This window comes from Melanerpes formicivorus, unplaced genomic scaffold, assembly GCF_026170545.1.
Source record: "Melanerpes formicivorus ecotype bairdi unplaced genomic scaffold, bMelFor1.0.p_v2 SCAF_96, whole genome shotgun sequence".
In the NCBI taxonomy this organism is placed as follows: domain Eukaryota; kingdom Metazoa; phylum Chordata; class Aves; order Piciformes; family Picidae; genus Melanerpes; species Melanerpes formicivorus.
Window position 1 is genome coordinate 1,118,105 of NW_027142448.1, and position 12,468 is coordinate 1,130,572.

Consider the following 12,468-nt stretch of genomic DNA (forward strand, 5'->3'; position numbering starts at 1 on the left):
CAGCCCCACATGGGCCTTGCCCACCTTCCACATGTCTGTGCCAGCCCAAACTCACTGGCCATGTCATGTCCAGCACCAAATGTCATTTTGCAGAGCAGACTCAGGAATCCCAGCTGGCTGGCATACAGAGGGACAATCAGCAGAGACATTTTCACCATGGAGGAGGGAGAAGATTTAGTGCACATGAGGTCCACAGCTAAAAGATCTGCTCTCCCTGTGGCCTTTCAAAGGCACGTCCTTTCATGGGTGTAGCCTTGGCTGTGGCCTTTGCCAGGGTGTCAAAGGCTGGCTGGAAGAATGAGGATGAAGAATTTCCTTTAAGGCAGGATGTTTGCTTGACATATGGCCAAGCCAAGGGGGGCAGACACCTGCAGAGATGTTCACCAGAACAAGAGGACACAGTCCCAAGCTTTGCCAGGGGAGGTTTAGGTTTGAGGTGAGGAGAAAGTTCTTCCCAGAGAGAGTTGTTGGCCATTGGAATGTGCTGCCCAGGGAGGTGGTGGAGTCCCCATCCCTGGAGGTGTTCAAGAGGGGATTGGATGTGGCACTTGGAACCATGGTTTAGTAGTCCTGAGGTGTTGGGTGACAGGTTGGACTTGATGATCTCTGAGGTCTTTTCCAGCCTTGTTGATTCTATGACTACATAACTAGAGGTAAGTGTGTGAGCCACAGAGCTGAGGTGTGGGCCTGAATTACTGGCATGCTCCAGTTTCTTCTCCTGAGGAGGTTTTTCACTGCCTACATTTAGGGAGGTTCTATTAATTTCACCTCAAAAGACACTGCAAATCTCCAGCTAACACCTGCATCTCTCAGTGCTCAGACTTCACTCACACATTTCCTTCTAAAGCCAGCCCTGCCTTTACACCATAATGTTAGAAGCTCAAAGCTGAGGGTGCAGGTCCATGGGAGTGGATTTAATCTGAACCATTCTTGCACCCCTCTGAACCTCATTGCTCTGCAGGTGCTTGTCACAGCCTTCTGCCCAAGACTGTGCTAGCATCTACTACCTGCCCAGCAGGCCAGAGGGGGGAACCTGCTTGCTGTAGGAGTTTTCAAGTGTCAGCAAGGAGAAGAAATGTGTAGAAGTGAGCAAGAACACCAATTCTACCAACACTTCTGCTGCTGCTCTGTCCTATGGCAAGTTACTAGTCCCAGCTTCCTTGTCTGGAGAGCAGGGGCAGCTTGGGAGCCTTCTGACCTGGAAATCAAAAGGAACTGCAGGAGTAGGCTCTGGGTGGACCTGTAAATCATAAATCAATGGAGATGCTCTTGAGCCATCACAGGCAGACCATCCAACTCACATCCCACATTTCAGCATGATTCTGCTCTCTCAGCACCATCCACTTTCCTATGAGGTGCAGGCTGGTGGGAACTGAGGGCCTGGATATGCTCTCTTTGACTTGACCTTCAGTATGGTGTCTCCTGCTTGCACAAAGCACATCTCTGTGCCTACAGGCTGTGGGGACTGACATGACTCTGCATAAGAAATGTAGTTTTAAATATGATACTAAAAGGGAGAATGTAAAGGCAAAAAGAGAGGTTTTGAGCACAGGTAGCCTGCTAGAAGCCCAAGAACATCCTCCACGTGGCAATTCCTCTGCTGCAGCCTCTCCAGAGTGGTTTTGGCTCATACCTCACTTCTGAATCATTCCTCATTCCACGTTTCAGAGCTGCAGTGCCACAAGAGCTGCTATCATCATCCCTTGTTATTTGCCCTCAGGCCTTAGCTGACTAAGCAAAAGGGACAGACAGCAATGAGTTGAGCTGTACAGTGCTGGGGGCACCTCTGGGCAGCTCGAGTGAGACCAGTAAGGGATAACAATAGCTAAATGTCATGAGGATAGGGCTGGGCTCTTTTCAGTGGTGCCCAGTGACAGGACAAAGGCAATGGGCACAAACAGGAGGTTTCACTTGAACACAAGGGGAAAAAAACCAACAACTTTCTGTTGAGGGTGCTGGAGCACTGGACCAGGCTGCCCAGGAAGGCTGTGGAGTCTTCTCCAGAGACTTTCAAACCCCCCCTGGACATTGCAATCCTGTACAACCTGCTCCAGGTGAAGCTGCTTGTGCTGGGGTGGTGGCCCAGGTGATCTCCAGAGGCCATTTCCAACCCCCTCCATTTTATGATTCTGTGGTTTTGTGATAACATCACTCTCATTCATGTCCAGCCTGCTACCATAACTTGGTGGTCAAGTTTCCATGGCCTTAGTTGCTGCCAGAAAAAGAAACCAAGGTAGCAGACCTGGAGAATACCAGGGTAGCAGACCTGGAGAATACCAGCACACCTCCTAAGGTAGCAGACCTGGAGAATACCAGCACACCTCCAAAGACTGCTTAATCTGAAGAGCTGGCAGAAAGCATGGCATGTAGTGCTTGCCTGGGTGGCAGTGGGTATCTTTGTACTTGCTGGGAGTCTCATTGACTGAGCACTTCACACTTCACACTTGATGTGCTTGATTTCAGCTACTTCTGAAGGTGTCTGGGATCTTTCTTGCAAAGTACCCAGAGGCCATAATAAACCAGCAGAGTCACCTGCACTACAAAGTCAGAAGCCGGGGAGGAGGATGGTGCTGGCCCTGAGAGCAAAGTCACCTGCTCATCTGGACCAGGGAGTGGGAGTCACTTCCCCGTGGGTGGGAAGGGAGCTGAGAGTCAGAGGAGCTGAAGGAACCTCAGGGCACCAGGCTCCACGGTTTCAGAGCAGAACTACCTCTCAGGGAGCAATTTATCTCTCCTGTGGCACAGGCAGCAGCTCCCTAAATCCAGCGCTGCAGGCAGCTGGCAGATGTGGCTTGGCATCAGACTGGTACTGTGCTACTCCATGCTGGGCACAAATATGATCTCCACAAATATGCTCTCTCACAATGGTCTCCACAAAGCTTTTCCAGGTTCATGCTCTTCTGTACCCTGAGGCTGAGAGCAAATGCCAACAAAAAGAGGGCAAATGCTTCAGAGGCAGGATGAGAACATTAACATGCAGCAGCAGCCACATCCTCTGCTTCATCTGGAGTGGCATTGAGCCCCCTGTGCCAGGGGAGGTTTAGATTGGATGCTAGGAAAAAATTCTCCACTGAAAGTGTGGTCAGGCACTGGAACAGGCTGCCCAAGGAGGTTGAAACAGACTGCCTAGGGAGGTGGCAGAGTCACCATCCCTGGAGGTGTTCAAAAATGGTGTAGACATGGCACTGTAGGAGATGGTTTAGTGGGCATGGGGGAGCTGGGTTGATGGTTGGACTTGGTGACATTAGAGGTCTTTTCCAGCCTTAATGATTCTACAATTCCATTATTCTAACCCTGCAACAGACACAGCAATGGAACAGGAGCCTGTAAATAACCAGGTTACTTTCATAAAGTAAGATAAGACTAACAGCTAGAGACCAGGAGGAAAGTGGGAAACTCACCTCTGTGCCCGGGAAGATCAGTCCTGGGACCAGGCTTGTTCAACATCTTTGTGGGTGCCATGGACAGTGGCACTGAGTGCACCCTCAGCAGGTTTGCTGATGACACCAAGCTGTGTGGTGCAGCAGACAGCTGGAGGGAAGGGATCCATCCAGAGGGACCTGGACAGGCTGGAGAGGTGGGCACAAGCCAACCTCAGGAGGTTCAACAAGACCAAGGGCAGGGTCCTGCAGCTGGGTGGAGGCAATCCCAGACACAAATGCAGGCTGGGCAGGGACTGGCTGGAAAGCAGCCCTGAGGAGAGAGCCTTGGGGGTGCTGGGGGAGGAGAAGCTCACCAGGAGCTCTCAGTGTGCACTTGCAGCCCAGAAAGCCAATCAGATCCTGGGCTGCAGCAGGAGAAGTGTGGCCAGCAGGGCAAGGGAGGTGATTCTCCCCCTCTGCTCAGCTCTGCTGAGACCCCACCTGGAGTACTGCCTCCAGTTCTGGAGCCCCTATTGCAAGAGGGATCTGGAGGTGCTGGAAGGTGTCCAGAGAAGGGCCAGGAGGATGAGCAGTGGGCTGGAGCACCTCTCCTGTGAGGACAGACTGAAGGAGTTGGGGCTGTTCAGTCTGGAGAAGAGAAGGCTCCCAGGTGACCTCATTGTGGCCTTCCAGGATCTGAAGGGGGCTCCAGGAAGGCTGGGGAGGGACTGCTCAGGATCTCAGGGAGTGATAGGACTAGGGGGAATGGAATGAAGCTGGAGGTGGGGAGATTGAGGCTGGAGGTGAGGAGGAAGTTCTTCCCCATGAGAGTGGTGAAGCCCTGGAATGGGTTGTCCAGGGAGGTGGTTGGGGCCCTGTCCCTGGAGGTGTTTAAGGCCAGGCTGGCTGAGGCTGTGGCCAGGCTGATGTAGTGTGGGGTGTCCCTGCCCATGGCAGGGGGGCTGGAACTGGATGATCCTTGTGGTCCCTTCCAACCCTGACTGATACTATGAAACTTCTCATTCTCTGTCCCACATGCCCTCCATGATGTGGATGTCACTTGTGCTGAATTGCCCAAGATAAGCACAAAGTAGTGAACAGGGGTGATCCTGGCAAGGTAAATCAAGTGACAGGGAAGGCAGAAGAGGCTTTAAAACCAGCCTTCAAAACTGCTCTGGAATTAGGGACATCATTCAAGAGGTGCTCAAGGAGAGCAGAAGATGAATTGACCTAATTGTGGCCTTCCAGTATCTGAAGGGGGCTCCAAGAAGGCTGGGGAGGGACTGCTCAGGATCTCAGGGAGTGATAGGACTAGGGGGAATGGAATGAAGTTGGAGGTGGGGAGATTGAGGCTGGAGGTGAGGAGGAAGTTCTTCCCCATGAGAGTGGTGAAGCCCTGGAATGGGTTGTGCAGGGAGGTGGTTGGGGCCCTGTCCCTGGAGGTGTTTAAGGCCAGGCTGGATGAGGCTGTGGCCAGGCTGATGTAGTGTGGGGTGTCCCTGCCCATGGCAGGGGGGTTGGAACTAGATGATCCTTGTGGTCTCTTCCAACCCTGAATGATACTGTGATACTATGATACTATGAAGAACATGCTCATGGAAGCAATTCTGTGGCTGGGTGCCTCCCCTGGCATGGTCCATACAGTCCTGGCAACCTTAGTTTCATATAACAATCTCTGCCCAGCCACCTTTAAACACTGCTGCAACAACTGCTACAACTTTCATGGATGACCTCAACAACATTGTCCTTCCAGGCAGCAGCTTTTGAGGATTTGGGGCTTTGGCTTTTAGTTTTGCATCTGCTTTTCACTGGAGTTTTAGGTAATAAATTACCTTCCAGGCATCTTGGTTTGCCATTGCTGCTCTTTACTCCTAAAAGAGGAATCAGACAGAGTCAAATTAGCAAGCTCAGATCTGGCTAAAGGGACTGGGTGGACCTGACTCTCAGATGTTTGTGTTCTGGCAATGTGTCCCATGAGAGCTAGCACTCAAACAAGGCTTAATGAGCACAGTGTGGACATAAGAGAGCAAGAACTAAAAGTTAAAGCTGGCAGTGTCCTGAGCAGACTTAGACATTCAGTCACAGCTTGAGCCCTTGTGGATCCCCTCTTCTTGATGTAACTCTGCCCGGTGTACATCCCTTCAGTGTAGATGCCACCCACAGGACTGCTGCTACATCTGCACTCCCCTTTGACTAGCAGTTCTGTGGGTCACTGTGTCAGGTCATTATCTAAATCTCCTAAGTCTGGTGCTAAACCATGTCCCTCTGCCTCTTTTAAACACCTCCAGGGATGGGGATTCAACCACCTCCCCAGGGAGCCTGTTCCAGTGTTTAAGAACCCTCTCAGTCAAGAAGTTTCTTCTGCTGTCCAATCTAAACCTGCCCTGGTGTGAGTTGAGTTTGGACTGCAACAGCTTGGAAGTAATTATTGAATCACAGGATCACAGAACCAACCAGGCTGGAAAAGACCTCAAAGATCATCAAGTCCAACCTACCACCTAACACCACCTGACAAGTAAACCATGGCTCCAGGTGCCACATCCAAACTGTTTGTGAACATCTCCAGGGACAGTGATGCAGTTTGCCTCAGGTCCAGCTATTAGGTGAGTAGGGAATCAGAACTGGTGACATAAAAAGATGATGTTTGAGCACATCATGTTGATTTTAGTGACTAGGGTCAAGGTAGATCTTTTACTGCAGTACAGCCACCAAGGTTTGGTTTAGCCTTTTATGTTGATCTTTTCCCCCTGGTAACAAGTGATAGAACAAGAGGAAATACACCAGGAGAGGTCTGGAAAGGGTTAGCAAACACTGGAGCAGGCTCCCCAGGGGGTGGCTGAATCATCGTGCCAGGAAAACAGCAAGTTCCTTGGAAGCTTGGCCTTAGCAGACCCCACTCAAGGGGTGCATGGGAAGTGCTGCCCAGGGAGGTGGTGGAGTCCCCATCCCTGGAGGTGTTCCAGAGGGGACTGGATGTGGCACTTGGTGCCACAGTTTAGTAGTCATGAAGTGTTGGGTGACAGCTTGGACTTGATGATCTTTGAGGTCTTTTCCAACCTTGTTGATTCTATGATTAAATAAACCTTTCCCCAGAGGGATATGCTAGGAGTTGAGTCCCTGATAACCCTCTGCAGCCTTTAATCCTGGTGAATGTGGTTTGGTTGAAATGTTCAAAGCCAGTCGCTGCAATTATTTCAAGACAAAGCTTTGTATCATTTTGTTCCACAGCATTTCATAGAATAGTAAAGAATCACAGAATCAATAAGGTTGGAAAAGACCTCAGAGATCATCAAGTCCAACCTGTACCCAACACCTCATGGCTAACTAAACCATGGCTTCAAGTGCCACATCCAATCCCCTCTTGGGGGGACGTCCCTCCAGGGACGGTGACTCCACCACCTCCCTGGGCAGCACATTCCAAACTCAGAAAGATTTCCTCCAGTGTTCCTTTCTCTGAAGACTTCAGCAGTTATGGGCTTGGGGATTGGCACTGGCAGTAATGGCTTCACCTGAAGACATTTTTGGAAGTGAAAACGTTAACAATACAGCTTGACTGATAGGAGGCAAAGGAGCTAAAGCATTTCCACACGGCAACATTCCACCACTGTTCCCCTGTTAACCACTGAGCTCAACATGTTAGCTGACTTCCTTACTGGAAGAGTGGGCACAGGCTGCCCAGCTATGTGGGGCAGTCACCATGCTTGGAGGTGTAAAAGAACCATGTACACATGGCACTTTGGGACAAGGTTTAGTGGGCACAGTGGTGGTGGTTTGATGGTTGGACTTGATGATGACCTTAGAGGTCTCTTCCAACTTTAATGGTTCTATGAATTCTTCAGCTGTCACTTGAACTTGAATTTACTCCCCCTGAAGCACCATATTCTTCTCAAAAGGCTTTTCTTCCTTTGCTAGTTGATCATATTCTACTTTCTTGTCTTTGTTTGGTGTGAGGCTGCTCTGTAATCCAGTCAGATACATGTGTTTGCCTGCTCTCACAAGGGCCTCATCCTCCTTGCATGAGTTGTTAATGAGTCTGTAAGAGAAGAGGGTGCTGTGGGGCTTTCTATTTCCCCAGCAGCACACAGGGGGTTGCTGCAATTAGGATAAGCAGTGGAAAGGCAAAACCTATTTTAAAATACATATATAGAGAGAATTAGAATTAACCAGGTTGGAAAAGATCTCAGAGATCATCAAGTCCAACCTATCACCCAGCACCATCTGATCAACTAAACCATGGCACCAAGGGCCTCATCCAGGCTCTTCCTAAACACCTCCAGGGATGGTGACTCCACCACCTCCCTGGGCAGCACATTCCAAAGGCAAATCTCTCTGTGAGATTTCTCTCTCCTTCTTAACATCCAGCCTGAACCTCCCCTGGCACAGCTTGAGACTGTGTCCTCTTGTTCTGGTGCTGCTTGCCTGGGAGAAGAGACCAAACCCCTTCCTGGCTACAACCTCCCTTAAGGTAGTTGTAGAGAGCAATAAGGTCACTTCTGAGCCTCCTCTTCTCCAGGCTAAGCAACCCCAGCTCCCTCAGCCTCTCCTCACAGGGCTGTGCTCAAGGCCTCTCCCCAGCCTTGTTGCCCTTCTCTGGACACCTTCAAGTCTCTCAATGTCCTTCCTAAACTGAGGGGCCCAGACCTGGACACAGGACTCAAGGTGTGCCCTAACCAGTGCTGAGCACATAAACATGCTCTGCATTTGAGGTTTATCAAGGTGTGTGGTGCTGGGCTGAAAAGCCCTGAAAAGGGTAAAATCCCTTCCCAGTGAGGGAATATATCCAAGTTTCAGTTGGGTGCTGAAAAAGGAAAAGGATTCCCTTTCTCTCCTTTGGTTCTTCAGGCCTTAGTATCACAGTATCACTAAGGTTGGAAGAGACCTCGAGGATCATCCAGTCCAACCTGTCACCACAGACCTCATGACTAGACCATGGCACCAAGTGCCACATCCAATCCCCTCTTGAACACCTCCAGTGATGGTGACTCCACCACCTCCCTGGGCAGCCCATTCCAATGGGCAATCACTCTCTCTTTATAGAACTTCCTCCTAACCTCCAGCCTAAACCTCCCCTGGCACAGCTTGAGACTGTGTCCTCTTGTTCTGGTGCTGTTTGCCTGGGAGAAGAGACCAACCTCTGCCTGGCTACAACCTCCCTTCAGGTAGTTGTAGAGAGCAATAAGGTCGCCCCTGAGTCTCCTCTTCTCCAGGTTAAGCAACCCCAGCTCCCTCAGCCTCTCCTCACAGGGCTGTGTTCCAAGCCCCTCACCAACTTCATTGCCCTTCTCTGGACACCTTCCAGCAAGTCAACCTCCTTCCTAAACTGAGGAGCCCAGAACTGGACACAGGACTCAAGGTGTGGCCTAACCAGTGCAGTGTACAGGGGCAGAATGACCTCCCTGCTCCTGCTGGCCACACTCTTCCTGATGCAGGCCAGGATGCCATTGGCCCTCTTGGCTGCCTGGGCACACTGCAGGCTCATGTTCAGCCTACCATCGACCAGCACCCCCAGGTCCCTCTCTGCCTGGCTGCTCTCAGCCACTCTGACCCCAGCCTGTAGCACTGCCTGGGGTTGTTGTGGCCAATGTGCAGAACCTGGCACTTGGATGTGTTCAATCTCCTGCCCTTGGCCTCTGCCCATCTGTCCAGCCTGTCCAGGTCCCTCTGCAGAGCCTCTCTACCCTCCAGCAGATCAACTCCTGCCCCCAGCTTGGTGTCATCTGTAAATTTACTGATGACTGACTCAATGCCCTCATCCAGATCATCAATAAAGATGTTGAACAGGATGGGGCCCAGCACTGATCCTTGGGGCACACCACTGGTGCCTGGCTGCCAGCTGGCTGTGGCACCATTCACCACCACTCTCTGGGCTCAGCCTCCAGCCAGTTCCTAACCCAGCTCAGAGAGCTGCTGTCCAAGCCAGGGGCTGACAGCTTGGCCAGGAGTTTGCTGTGGGGGATGGTGTCAAAGGCTTTGCTGCAGTCCAGGCAGACCACATCCACAGCCTGCCCCACATCCACCAGGCAGTCACCTGGGCATGGAAGGAGATCAGGTTGGTACAAATAAAGGTACAAATAAAACTCTGTGCTGCTCCACACACAGATAGATAGATAGATAGATACATACATACATACATACATACATACACACATCTTGAAATACTCTGCCATATTTTCCTGCTCATACAGCCTTTCTAAAGTCCTTCACACAATGAGGTCCTTTGAAGTGTTTTGACCCTGATGAGGGCAAGAAGAAGGTATAATCAGAAGAGCACTTCCAGTGTTGGCAGCACTCATTGTTGCAAAACATTGGAACAGGCTGCCCAGGGAGGCAGTCCCTGGAGGTGATACAAACCCCTGTAGCCATGGCATCTTGGGAAATGGGGTAGTGGGCAGGGTGGTGGTGGGTTGGTGGTGGACTTGATGATGGTGACAGGTTGCACTTGATGGACCTGGACAGATGGGCAGAATCCAACAACATGAGATTGAACACATCCAAGTGCCAGGTTCTGCACATTGGCCACAACAACCCCAGGCAGTGCTACAGGCTGGGGTCAGAGTGGCTGAGAGCAGCCAGGCAGAGAGGGACCTGGGGGTGCTGGTTAATGGTAGGCTGAACATGAGCCTGCAGTGTGCCCAGGCAGCCAAGAGGGCCAATGGCATCCTGGGCTGCATCAGGAACAGTGTGGCCAGCAGGAGCAGGGAGGTCATTCTGCCCCTGTACACTGCACTGGTTAGGCCACACCTTGAGTCCTGTGTCCAGTTCTGGGCTCCTCAGTTTAGGAAGGAGGTTGACTTGCTGGAAGGTGTCCAGAGAAGGGCAACAAAGTTGGTGAGGGGCTTGGAACACAGCCCTGTGAGGAGAGGCTGAGGGAGCTGGGGTTGCTTAGCCTGGAGAAGAGGAGACTTAGGGGAGACCTTATTGCTCTCTACAACTATCTGAAGGGAGGTTGTAGCCAGGTGGATGTTGGTCTCTTCTCCCAGGCAGCCAGCGCCAGAACAAGAGGACAGAGTCTCAGGCTGCACCAGGGGAGGTTCAGGTTGGATGTCAGGAAGAAGTTCTACACAGAGAGAGAGATTGCCCATTGGAATGGGCTGCCTGGGGAGGTGGTGGAGTCACCATCCCTGGAGGTGTTCAGGAGGAGACTTGATGGGGTGCTTGGTGCCATGGGTTAGTTGGTTAGGTGGTGTTGGATTGGTTGATGGGTTGGACACGATGATCTTGAAGGTCTCTTCCAACCTGGTTTGGTTTATTCTAAATAAAGTTTATTCTAAATAAAGTTTATTCTAAATAAATCTTTGAGGTCTCTTCCCACCTTGGTGATTCTGTGATACTGTGTGATTTTAGAGGTCTTTTCCAACCTTAATGATGCAATGATTCTATCATCTCAAGTACTAAAAAAACCCCAGCAGTAAGCATCAGCAAATGTCCATTCCTGCTCTTTGCCAGGAGCAAATACAGCACAGAGAACATTAACCACAGTGAAGATCCATTATTCTAGGGGAGGCAGTCATGACACAGTCTCCTGAGTCTCACCTTTAGGATTTTACTTCTCCAGCCTGCTAAAAAAAGTGATCAGGGTAGGCAGAGGAGAAGGCCCCACACAGTGTGACCACATCTACCACATCCAGCCTCATTCCAACCTCTTTTGAAACATCCTGGATGATTCCTCTGCTCTTATCCATCCTTCACACTTCATTTTCAGTGCAACTTCTGTGTCTCCACTTCACATTTAAAAGGCATTTGTGGTCACTGGCCACAGCCCTTTCTCTGGCTATATGGTTACCATTTTATGGGTAGTGTGCAAGTACAGTGCAGTAAATTCTCAGTCAGCCTGATGCTGCTGTGTGCTTCCCACTTCTCACTGTGCTTGTCCACACCAGGTGTGTCCCACCACAACTGGAAGGTTCACTTCTCTCCTTCAGTGATCTTCTCTTCCCTATTTGACACAAGTTTTGTCACTGCAGAGAGAAGTTTGTACAGAAAATAAATGCAAGGCTATGTTGCAGGCCTGTCAGGACTACCTCCCCTAGAATAATGGATCTTCACCGTGGTTAATGTTCTCTGTGCTGTATTTGCTCCTGACAGAGAGCAGGAATGGACAGTTGCTGATGCTTACTGTTGTTATTTTTTTAGTACTTGAGATGATAGAATCATTGCATCATTAAGGTTGGAAAAGACCTCTAAAATCATCAAGTCCACCACCAACCCACCACCACCCTGCCCACTACCCCATTGCCCAAGATGCCATGGCTACAGGGGTTTGTAACACCTTCAGGGACAATGATTCTACCACCTCCCTGGGCAGCCTGTTCCAAAGTTTTGCCTTCTCCTTAAGGAAATCTATGAAGATTTTTAATGATGGTAACTGTCATGACACCAAACTGTCTGAGGTATGGCACCTCAAGTTATGTTTGACCACATCATGTAATGCAGAGCATCTTATCCAAAATGGAAACACAGAAACCTTAGAATCATAGAATCATAGAATCAACAAGGTTGGAAAAGACCTCAAAGATCATCAAGTCCAACCTGTCACCACAGACCCCATGACCAGACCATGGCACCAAGTGCCACATCCAATCCCCTCTTGAACACCTCCAGGGATGGGGACTGCACCACCTCCCTGGGCAGCACATCCCAATGACAAACACATCTCTCTGTGAAGAACTTTCTCCTCACCTCCAGCCTAAACTTCACCTGGCACAGCTTGAGACTGTGTCCTCTTGTTCTGGTGCTGCTTGCCTGGGAGAAGAGACCAACCCCCTCCTGGCTACAACCTCCCTGCAGGTAGTTGTAGAGGGCAATGAGGTCTCCCCTGAGCCTCCTCTTCTCCAGGCTAAGCAACCCCAGCTCCCTCAGCCTCTCCTCACAGGGCTGTGCTCAAGGCCTCTCCCCAGCCTTGTTGCCCTTCTCTGGACACCTTCAAGTCTCTCAATCTCCTTCCTAAACTGAGGAGTCCAGAACTGGACACAGGACTCAAGGTGTGGCCTAACCAATGCAGAGTACAGGGCACAATGACTTCCCTGCTCCTGCTGGCCACACTGTTCCTGATGCAGGCCAGGATGCCATTGGCCCTCTTGGCCCCTGGGCACACTGATGGCTCATG